This window comes from Nicotiana sylvestris, chromosome 3 (assembly GCF_000393655.2).
Source record: "Nicotiana sylvestris chromosome 3, ASM39365v2, whole genome shotgun sequence".
NCBI lineage: Eukaryota > Viridiplantae > Streptophyta > Magnoliopsida > Solanales > Solanaceae > Nicotiana > Nicotiana sylvestris.
Window position 1 is genome coordinate 52,952,815 of NC_091059.1, and position 12,916 is coordinate 52,965,730.

A 12,916-nucleotide genomic window follows, 5' to 3' on the forward strand; every position below is an offset into this window, starting at 1 on the left:
AACAGTATAAATGAGAATCTACAGTAAGAATCTATACAGTAGGATAAGAGTACAATAACGGAAACAGAAATAAAGGCATAACACAAGGAAAACACCGCTCACAACAAGGATAATAATCGAGGATCTCTTGGTATCCTCAATATGTGCACTAGGGATCACTTGGTATCCCGAGGATCTCTTGGTATCCTCAATAAATACACTAGGGATCTCTTGGTATCCTCAATAAATACACTAGGGATATCTTGGTATCCCGAAGATCTCTTGGTATCCTCAATAAATACACTAGGGATCTCTTGGTATCCCGAAGATCTCTTGGTATCCTCAATATATATGCCAGGGATCTCTTGGTATCCTGCACCTCAGTCCAGATCATAAATACATGCAGGGGATCTCACGGGATGCCGTCCCGTAGTCTCAAATTAAAACACACAGCAGCAGCTCAAGAATATCAAAATAAATACTAAGTTCGTAACAAGTAACAGTTAATTCTAGCCTAACATGCTTCACGTAACGCAATTAAGGCAGTTTAAGCAAATAGGCAAGTAAGTCAACTAAGCATGCTTTTCTAAACTAACACAGGTTAAGTTTGTAAGTAGAATAAAAACAGGTAAGAAAGGAACTCAGTTTAAATACTTAAAAGTAAAATCGGATTTTCAACAATTAGCTCAAGTACGCACTCGTCACCTCACGTACAAGGCATTTCAACTATCAAATATCATAGCCTAAGGAGAAAGGTCTCCCACACAAGGTTAGACAAGCCATTTACCTCGATCCGGCTCAAAATCAACTTGAAACCACGCTCTTACCATGAGTACTCGACTCCAATGGCTCAAATCTATTCAATTCAATTACATAATGTAAATAATACTTCAAGTAACTAATTCTAAAATTAAATTCTAAGCTAATACACGAAATTATGTAAAATGACCAAAATGCCCCTCGGGCCCACGTCTCGGAATTAGGTGAAATTTACATTTCAGAAACCTCGTACTCTCACGAGTCTATACATAACAAGAATACTAGAATCGGAGTCCAAATGGCCCCTCAAATCCTCATTTAAAGGCCTCATAAATTCAAGCCCTAATTACCCATTTTTCCCAAATTTCTCACCACTAATTAGGTCTTTAATCACATAAAAAATGAGTTATAAAGTCAAGAACATTACCTCCAAGTGATTCCCCTTTGTTTTCCTCAAAAATCCCTCTTAGAAGTTTGAAACCCGGATGAAAATGGTGGAAGAATGGCTCAATTCGCAAAGGCAACTATTTATATGTTCTGCCCAGTGAGATGCGGTCCCACTTGTGCGGACAAAACGTCGCATCTACGACTCTCACTAAAACTCCAGGTTCCGCATCTGCGGACCTTTAACCGCAGGAGCGGTTCCGCTTCTGCGAGCCTCACACCGCATCTGCGGTTTCTGAAGAATCGACCCAAAGCCGCTTCTGCGGCCCTTTAGCCACTTCTGCAGTGCCGCATCGCGGTCCCCAAGCCGCAGATGCAAAAATACCAGAAGCAGCCATGCTACAGCTGCTGCAACACTTCTTCAACCTTCCAATCTACCATCTGAAATCACCCCGAGGCCCCCGGGACCTCAACCAAAAGCACCAATATCACCTAATACCTTATTCAAACTTGTACCAATCCTTAAAACACCTAAAACAACATCGAAACCTCGGACTAATCAAGGATTTAAGCCTAAGAACTCCAAATTTCCTCAAATATGCTTTCGATCAAAAACCCAACCAAACCATCTCCGAATAACCTGAAATTTTGCACGCATATACCAAATGGCATGACAGAACTACTGAAACTCTCGGAATTCCATTGCGACCCTCGGATCAAAATCTCACTATTAGACCGGAAACTTCAAAAACTCAACTTTTGGCATTTCAAGCATAAATTAGTTGCGTACCTCCAAAACATACTCCAAACACGCTCCCCACCCAGAAATCACCCAACGGAGCTAACGGAACTATCAGATTTCCATTCCGAGGCCGTCTTCACACTGTTCCGACTACGGTAAATTTTCCAACACTTAAGCTCTCATTTAGGGACTAAGTGTCCCAAAACTCTCCGAAACTTAAAACCGAACATCCCGGAAAATCAAATTAGCACAATTAAACTTGGGGAAAGTAGTTAATAGGGGATCGGGGCGTTAATTCTTAAGACGATTGGCCGAGTCGTCACATCCTCATACACTTAAACATTCGTTCGTCCTCGAACGAGCATAGAGACATACCTGAAGTAGTGAAAAGATGAGGGTAGCGGCTGCGCATATCCTGCTCGGTGTCCTAGGTCGCCTCCTCGACCAGCTGACCCCGGCACTGAACCTTCACTGATGCAATGTTCTTTGACCTCAGCTTTATGACCTACCTGTCCAATATCGCCACTGGCTCCTCAATATAAGATAGATCCTTGTCCAACTGGACTGAAGTGAAATCCAACACGTGTGACGGATCACCGTGATACCTCTGGAGCATCGAAACATAAAATACCGGATGAACTCCATCCAAGCTGGGAGGTAAGGCAAGCTCATAAGAAACCTCCCTAACACGCCTCAATATCTCAAAAGGGCCAATAAATCTCGGACTCAACTTTCCTTTCTTCCCGAATATCCTAACGCCCTTCATAGGCGAAACCCGAAGCAGAACCCACTCTCCAACCATATAGGAAACATCACGAACCTTCCGGTCCGCGTAACTCTCCTGTTTGGACTGGGCTGTACGGAGTCTATCCTGAATTACCTTAACCTTCTCCAAAGCATCCTGAACCAAGTCTGTGCCCAATAGTCTGGCGTCACCCGGCTCAAACCAACCCACTGGAGATCTGTACCGCCTACCATATAAAACCTCATATGGTGCCATCTGAATGTTGGACTGATAGCTGTTATTCTAAGCAAACTCCGCCAATAGCAATAACTGATCCCAAGACCCTCCAAACTCAATCACACACTAACGGAGTATATCCTCAAGAATATAAATCATGCGCTCGGACTGTCCGTCCGTCTGAGGGTGAAATGTTGTACTCAACTCCACCCAAGTACCTAACTCATGCTAAACGACTCTCCAGAAAAGTGATGTGAACTGGGTGCCTCTATTTGAAATGATGGAAACTGGAATACCATGTAGACGAACAATCTCCCGGATATAAATCTCCGCCAACTGCTCTGAAGAATAAGTAGTACATATAGGAATGAAATGAGCGGACTTGGTCAGCCGATCCACAATCACCCAAATAGCAAAAACTTCTTCAAAGTCCATGGGAGTCCAACTACAAAGTCCATGGTGATCCGCTCCCACTTCCACTCTGGAATCTCTATCTGCTGAAGCAACCCACCCAGTCTCTGGTGCTCATACTTCACCTGCTGACAGTTGAGGCACCGAGCTACAAATCTAACTATATCTTTCTTCGTCCGCAATCACTTGCTGCCTCAAATCCTGATACATCTTCGCGGCACCAGGATGAATGGAATACCGCGAGCTATGGGCCTCTTCTAGAATCAACTCTCAAAGCCCTTCGACATTGGGTACACAAATCCGACCCTGCATCTTCAATACCCCATCATCACCAATAGTCACATCCCTAGCATCACCATGCTGAACCTTGTCCTTGAGGACAAGAAAATAAGGGTCATCATACTGCCACTCCCTGATACGATCAAATAAGGAAGACCGAGAAACCATGCAAGCTAGAACCCGACTGGGCTCCGAAAGATCCAATCTCACAAACTGGATGGCTAAGGCCTGAATATCCATCGCTATAGGCCTCTCTAATGCTGGTAAATAAGCCAAACACCCCAAACTCTCTGCCCGGCGACTCAAAGCATCGGCCACCACATTTTCCTTGCCCGGGTAATACAAAATAACGATATCATATTCCTTTAGCAACTCTAACCACCTCCTCTGGCGCAAATTTAGATCATTTTGCTTGAACAAGTGCTGCAAGCTCCGATGGTCAGTATAAATCTCACAGGTAACCCCGTATAAAATAATGGCGCCAAATCTTCAGTGCGTGAACAATGGCAGCTAACTCAAGGTCGTGAACAGGGTAATTCTTCTCATGTATCTTCAGTTGTCTGGATGCGTAGGCAATCATCCTACCATCCTGCATCAGCACCACTTTGAGGTCAACCATCGAGGCGTCACAATATACCGTATAAGACCCTGAACCTGTAGTCAGTATCAAAATTGGGGCTGTGGTCAAAGCTGTCTTGAGCTTCTGAAAGCTCGCTTCACACTCCTCCGTCCACTGAAATGAAGCACCTTTCTAGGTCAACCTGGTCATAGGGGCTGCAATCGATGAAAATTCCTCCACAAAACGAAGGTAGTAACCCGCCAAACCAAGGAAACTGCGGATCTCTATAACTAAGGATGGTATGGGCCAACTCCGCACGACCTCTATCTTCTTCGGATCCACCTGAATACCCTCAATCGATACCACGTGGCCTAAGAATGCCACTGAATCCAACCAAAACTCACATTTCGAGAATTTAGCATTTAACTTCTTCTCTCTCAAAGTCTGAAGCACAGTCCTCATGTGCTGCTCATGATCTTCCTGACTCCGGGAATACACTAGAATATCATCAATAAAGACAATGACGAACGAGTCAAGATACGGCCGGAACACACTGTGCATCAAATGCATAAAGGCTGCTGGGCATTGGTCAACCCAAATGACATAACAAGGAACTCGTAATGGCCATACCGAGTCCTGAAAGTAGTCTTTGGGATATCTGGCTCCTGAATCTTCAACTGATGGTAACCTGAGCGCAAATCAATCTTAGAAAACACCGGTGCGCTCTGAAGCTGGTCAAACAGATCATCAATACAAGGCAAAGGATAACAGTTCTTCACTGTAACCTTATTCAACTGGCGATAGTCAATACACATCTGCATAGAACCATCTTTTTTCTTCACAAACAAGACAGGAGCACCCCAAAGTGATACACTGGGCCTAATAAAATCCTTATCAAGCAATTCCTGTAACTGATCCTTCAACTCCTTCAACTCAGGGGGAGCCATAAGATACTAAGGGATAAAAATGGGCTGAGTGCCCGGCAACAGATCAATGCCAAAATCAATATCTCTATCAGGCGGCATGCCTGGAAGATCAGCTGGAAACACATCGGGAAAATCCCGTACTACTGGAATTGAATCAACTGAAGGGGTATCCATACTGACATCTCTCACATAAGCTAAATACGCGTCACACCCCTTCTCAACCATAGGATGAGCTTTAAGAAAATAAATAACTCTATTGGGAGCGTAATCTAAAGTACCTCTCCACTCAACACGTGGTACACTTGGCATAGCCAGCGTCACGGCTTTGGCGTGACAATTAAGAATAGCATAATAGGGCGACAACCAGTCCATGCCTAAGATAATATCAAAATCAACTATGCTGAGTAATAATAGATCGGTTCTGGTCTCAAAACCACTAAGAGCAACCAAACACGACCGATAAACGTGGTCCACAACAAAAGAATCTCCCACAAGAGTAGAAACATAAATAGGGGAACTCAAAGAATCCCGAGATACACCCAAATGTGGAGCAAAATAAGAAGACACATAAGAGTAAGTAGAGCCTGGATCAAATAGAACCAATGCATCTATGTGAGAAACCAATATAATACCTGTGATGACAGAATTTGAGGCAACGGCCTCGGTACGAGTAGGAAAGGCATAGTATATGGCATGGCCTCCCCCTCTAGGGCGACCTCTGCCTCCCCGACCTCCACCTCTAGCTGGCTGAGCAGGTGGGGTAACAACTAGAGCTGTAATCATAGCCTAAGAACTCTGCAGGGCATGTTGTGGCTGAGAAGTCTGTGGGGGTGCACTCCTCCCAAGTCTAGGGCAATCCCTCACCACATGGCGGGTGTCACCACACTCAAAACAAGCTCTGGGAGGACGTGGTAGCTGTGACTGGCTCAGGCCAGGTCTGCTAGACTGACCTCTAAAAGCACCCCACGCAGGAGGCGTGCTAGAGACTGGAGGTGCATAATAAGGCTCATGAGGCCTAAGAGGAGCTGGAACACCACTGGCTGCTGGAAGAGCTGAATGAACAGGGCGACTCATATAACCACCAGAATAATAGCTCGACTCTCGAGACCTCTTGGCCTCCCTCTCCTCTTTTTCCTAGCATGTATACCCTCAATCCTCCTAGCAATGCTCACCACCTACTGATAAGAAATATCCATCTCCAACTTACGAGCCATGCTAGATCTGATGTTGGGAATAAGGCCTTCAATAAACTGGCGAACTCTCTCGTGAACAGTAGCAATCAAGGCTAGTGCATGCCTAGCCAAATTGGTGTAACGGACAGCATACTCTGAAATAGTCATAGCACCCTGGCGCAAATGCTCAAACTCTACGCGTCATGCATCCCTAAGGCTCTAAGGAACATACTCTCTCAGGAACAAATACAAAAACTAAGCCCAAGTCAGTGAGCAGCCTCATCTGGACTATCTAACTCACAGGTGTGCCACCACTCATAGGCGGCTCCTCGAAGCTGAAAGGTAGTAAAAGAAACCCCTGAGATACCTATGGTACGGAGAATGCGGTAACACTCATCAAGGAATCCCAGAGCATCCTCCGATGCTAGACCACTGAATACAGGAGGCTTGTACTTCTTGAACCTCTTAAGCCTCAACTGCTCATCCTCGGAAGCAGCTGCCTTGTCCTCGGGCTGAGCTGGCACTGCAGGCGGTACATGAATAATCTCAGGGACCTTCTTAACATGCACTCGCTGCTCAGGAGTGCGGGCGGCGGGAGTCTGTGCTCCTCCCCCTGCCTGGGATGTAGCTGCAGCAAGGAGAAGCAATCCTGCCTGAGCCAAAGTGGTGTACATGCTCATAAACTGTGCTAGAGTAGTAGCAGTAGGCGTGTCAGGTGCCTGGACTCCGGCTGGATCCGTTGGTGGTACCTCGGCGGCAGCTCGCGCAGGTGCTCTGGCTGCACCACGGGCGCGTCCTCGGCCTCTACCCCGCTCCCGACCTCTGACGGCTGCAGTAGGGGGCGTGGGTGTCTGATCATCTCGAGTAGCACGTGTCCTTACCATCTGTGAGAGAGTAGAAGGCAGAAGTTTAGAATTGTGGTGTCAAAATATCGCACGACAAGGAAATCAAAAGAAGTAGAAATTTTTCTAACAGTTACATAACCTCTCGTAGATAAGTATAGACGTCTTCGTACCGATCAGCGAGACTCTAAGAAACCGGCTTGTGTTTCGTGACTCCTATGAACTTAGAGCTCTGATACCAACTTGTCACGACCCCAGTTCGCCCTCTGTGAACTGTCGTGACGGCACCTAGTCTCGACGATTAGGTAAGCCTAACAAGTGCGGAAAATAAATGGAAGACTTGTAGAAATATAACTCAAAAGCCAAGAATAGCTAAAAGCAAAACAGTATATAGAATGACACCCGGTATATACAACACAACATCTCAAAATTCTAAAACACTATCCCAAAACCCGAAAACTCACGGGAACACAAGCTAGAAGAAATACAGTAAAGTGCTCAAATCTCCAGAATGTCTACATCAACAGTAAGATAGAAAGGCTAACACTACATGATAGAATAAAGATAGAGACTTCTTGGTCTACGGACGCGGCAGATGTACCTCGAAGTCTCCGAAAGATCTCCCTGCCTCAAGGGTGATAAGCCTGGCACTACAAGAAATTTTATTTTTAACGATCACTTCTTAACGAAGGGACATAAATTCTGTCGTTATAAGCGTACTTATAGCAACCATATATTTTTTCGGTCGTTAAAAATAATTTTTTGCTCAATATTAATGAGGGTGTTATGAAATAAAAGCAATTTAGTAAAACATGAACAAGAAATAAAGACAATTTAGTAAAACATGAACAAGAAAGAGATAGAGAGAAAGGAAGAAATTTTCTTCTTCAATTGTGTGTATTTTCCTATCTATTACAAGGCCTTTATATAGGCATGAAAAGTGAAGAAAATATGTCATGGAATATGTCATTGAACATAGAAAATATGTCATTGAATATGTCATTAACCATTTGAGAGAAAGATCATGGAGGAAGAGTAGACATCCACCATATTTTGATTTTTATCATAACACTCCCCCTTGGATGTCCATAAATAATGTGCCTCGTTAAAACCTTATTAGGAAAAACCCTATGGGAAAAAAATCCTAATGAAGGAAAAAGAGTACACATATATAGAAATACGCCTTTTGGTTGCCTCGTTAAAAACCTTGCAAGGAAAACCCAATGGGACAAAACCTTGTAAGGGAAAAAGAGTACAACGCGTATTAACTCCCCCTGATGAGATCATCAGTTCACATCGTTGAGCCTTCGTATCCCAATCTTGTACACTAGTTTCTTGAAGGTTGACGCCGGTAGATATTTGGTGAACAAATCAGCCATATTATCACTTGAACGGATCCATTGCACATTAATATCACAATTCTTTTGAAGATCATGTGTGAACAATAATTTAGGTGAAATGTGCTTTGTCCTAACTCCTTTATGAATCTTCCCTTTAATTGGGCTATGCATGTTGTATTTTCTTCATACAAAACTGTGGGTAGTTTATCACACTTCAAACCACATTTGTCTCGAATAAGATGTATGGTAGACCTCAACCATACACATTCTCGACTTGCTTCATGAATAGCAATTATCTCAGCATGATTAGAAGAAGTAGCCACGATTGATTGCTTAGTCGATCGCCAAGATATGACAGTGCCACACATGTAAACACATAACATGTTTGAGATCAAGCCTTGTGTGTGTCAGATAAATACTCCACATCGACATAACCAACAAGATCGGTATTGCAATCATTGCCATAAAATAAGCCCACATCGGTAATCCCCCTTAGATAACGCAATATGTGCTTGATTTTTTTCCAATTTATCCTTGAGCGGAGCTATATCTTGTTAAGACATTAACTGAAAAGGTTATGTCATGCCTTGTCGTGTTAGCAAGATATATTAGCGCACCAATTGCATTACGATATGGTACTTTAGGACCAAGAAGCTCTTCATTATTTTCATGAGGTCAAAGTGGATCTTTATTTATATCGAGTAATCTCACAACCATCGGGGTACTTAATGGATGTGCTTTATCCACATAGAAGCTCTTTAAAATCTTTTTAGTGTATGCTGATTGAAGGACAAAAATTCTATCTTTCATATATTCAATTTGTAGATCAAGACAAAATTTTGTCTTTCCAAGATCTTTCATTTCAAATTCTTTCTTTAAACAGTCTACTGCTTTAGGAAGCTCTCTGGGAGTTCTAATGATATTTGAATCATCAACATACATGGCGATTATAACAAATTCAAATCCATATCCTTTTATAAGGACACAAGGACAAATTGAATTATTCTTATACCCTTCTTTCAACAAGTATTCTCTCGGGCGATTATACCACATGGGCCCTGATTGTTTCAATCCGTATAAGGATTTTTGAAGCATTATTTAATAAATTTCTTGGAAACCTTAATATGCTCCAAGACAATTTAAATCTTTCAATGATATCCACTATACGCATATCAAGTTTTTCATATATTGCCAGATTAAAACCTGAAGTGACTATATCCACTATAAGAGAACATGTCTCCATATAATCAATGTGAGGATATTTACTAATTTTCTTGTGCCACAAGTCGTCTTTATGTCTATCGACTTGAACCTTTCGCACAAGAACACATTTATACCTCAATTGACTTTATACTTTCAGGTGTTGGACTATCCGTCCAACTTCACATTTTTCAAGTGAAGTCAATTTCATTGCGTATTTTTTATTTGGCCAATCTTTTATCCGTCCAAATTTCATGACAGATTTGATCTCAAGATCCTCGTCAATATTAATCATATTGAGCGCTACATTATATTAACAATATCGTCGACAATCATTTTATGTCGGTTCCATTATTACCCAATAAAGACATAACTTATTGAGATCTCTTTATTTCATTATTTTCAGGTACCTGAGCCTCTCCCATGAGGTCTTATGAAGTGTTATGTCGTGGTGCTCTTCTAGGGCACTTGCCTCCTTATTATGACCATTTTGAATATTTGCCCCTCTCCTTCTTCAAGGAGTTTTATCTTTGGAACCGATTGGTCTGTTACACTTCATGCGTGCCATAGACTCTGTCCCTCATGGACTTTATTCTATTTGGAGCATTAGCAGCTGAAATATGACATTTAGCTTTGGGTCAGCAAATGCGTCTGGCAATAATTTGTAAATGAATTATCACTTGAACTTCAAGTTTATATTTTCTTGTACGAGGATCTATATGTATTCATAATAATTCATTTCACGTATCACTTTCTCAGCTGCCCATTTTCTCCCCCTAATGTTGGGATCACCAACACATTTCCCAACCATCTTTGGGAACTCATCTTTGTGCATTTTGGTGGCATAATTAAATCATATAGCACATCCATATTTCTATATAGAAATTATTTGGTTCCTGACCCTGAACCGATTGTGATAGGGAGAAATTTTTATATAACTTGGCTAGATGCGTACAAGTGCTGCTGTATATTAAATAATAAATCTCATACCAAATTTCGTTTTTGGGAGTTTTGTTCTCATAACCAATGATTTAGCTATAATTGGAGGCATACAATTTCTGCTAAACCAACTTGGATTTAAACCAGTATTATTAAGATAAATCATCATAATTTATATTCTGGAATTGTGCTCTAATAATTTGAGCAAGCAATCTTGCAAAAACCAAACTGCAAGTTGATAACAAATGCACATGTGACCATAAAATAGATGCATCTATTAAAATCATATTATAGTAAACAGTCCACATGGCAGGTGACTGGGCCCATATATATATATATATATCACCTTTTATTCCTTCCAGAAATCAAAGGATTCAATCCCAACCTTTAACTGGTATATCATGAGAATAAGCAGCACAAGAGAATTCTTGAAGAATCTTCTATTCTTCAATATGTGTCAATGTAATTCTTAATTAATTTTTCGCATCATAATTGAACCGATATGGTCAACCGGTCATGCCAATTAATATTTATTTTAGTAAATCTCTAGTTTACTTGTGGCATATGATTCCAGCATCATGCTTATATTTGTGTAGTACAAATAGAAAGAAGATCGGGTAACCTTTCATATTTACCCGGTATGATTATAGAAATATGAAGATATTCAATCTTCCTTTCATTTATAGTCTCAATATGCCAATCACTTTGACTTATATATTTGAAACTCAAAAAGTTTCTTTTGAGACTTTACAATATCAATGTCATGAATAAGTTTATTCATCCGGGTAGTAACAAATTAGTTTTTCCGGAGTTCTTAACAACTTTTGTACTACAAAATCTTTTATCATACCATTCATATGGTAAATATTTCATTCACGGAGAAAATTATATCATAATAAATTATCATGGTCAAAATCATCATAAGCAAAATCATTTCTTGCTTTAATTTTGCCTTTAATAACTTTTATAAGGCATGACAAAATAATATTTGGCATATCACATGTACGCGACCAATGACATATTTATGTAACCACACAATAATATTTATTATCTTTATTTTACTCAAACCTCTCTTAGAGGTGAGTTGTGTGGTATTCATATAATCATGAATTGCATGTCTTTATTCATTGCTTTTATCACATATTGCCACATTCAACTTTAGGAATGGGTTTGCATTCTCAATGTTTATCATAAGTCACATTCTCTTCAAGGAATGGATCATAATCAGCGACGTGTTTTATTATTTTCATACCAATTTGATGGTAAGCATTGCTTTCACATTTTGAAGGACTATTTTGAGAACCCTTATTGTTCTCCTTTTATAATCATAGTGATGAATATTATTATTTTGATATTTGGAACGCCCACGTTCATTGTTTAACCACTTGTCTTCATTTAAACTTATTATGCATTGTTATCACATTCACTTCAAGAATGGAGCAAAAAAAGTGGGACAATTTTCATGCCTTTTCATGAAAAATATATTATTTTTCTTTAGTCATCATTATATCATCAATATGGTACATTGGAACTCAAACCCATTGTCTTACCAATATAAAGGCATGGTAGACCATAATAAATTGGGACTCAAACCCAACTCTTATCATTATGGAGCATCAGGACTTGATCCCAATGTCTATTCCTCAATTAATGGCATAATAGACTAAACAATATTGAGATTCATTCTCAAGCCTTAATTTCAATCACATGCCAAAAAAAGTTATACACAACTAATTTGCAACTTAGCAAATCAAATTTGCTTTCTTAAATAAGTGTACAAATCTCAAATCAGCGTAAAGCTTTATTAATTATTTGTAGCATCTATATGAAATACAACCGTTTGTAGTCAGAATATTTCTTCTAAATTCTATTAGAGTTTAAAAGGATCATAAAATCATTGTCATAATATTTATTGAGTCTCTCTAAAAAATATTGTTGTTTTCGGGGTATATCCTACCTATTGGATTTGATTTAACGCCATGACTTTCCTTCACTCAATTCAACCAAGCAATTAGTGAATAAATTTATCAAAAGTACATCATATAAGTAACAACACACATATAATACTAATACATAAATTTAGTATTTATATTACCTGAAAAGCGACATTATAGGTAACAACTTACCAGTTGTAGCTTGTGCATCATTCATATAAAATACTTAAAAATGGTAAGTCAGTAGCACGCATCAAGTAGGTCATGGATACTCAAAAATACCTCTTCTAGTAGTCATACTAATCATTGTTTGTTTTTAAATGATACGACCATAAATTATGAAGTATACTTTCTCAATAGCTGGTTTGTTTTCCAATTTTCAAAGAAATAATTAATCAACCTAAATAAAGATGTGAAATATTTTTTGTTTTCTTCAAGGTGATTTATGCTTTTAATCAGTATGACCATTTTTTTATTCTTTTTTTTGTA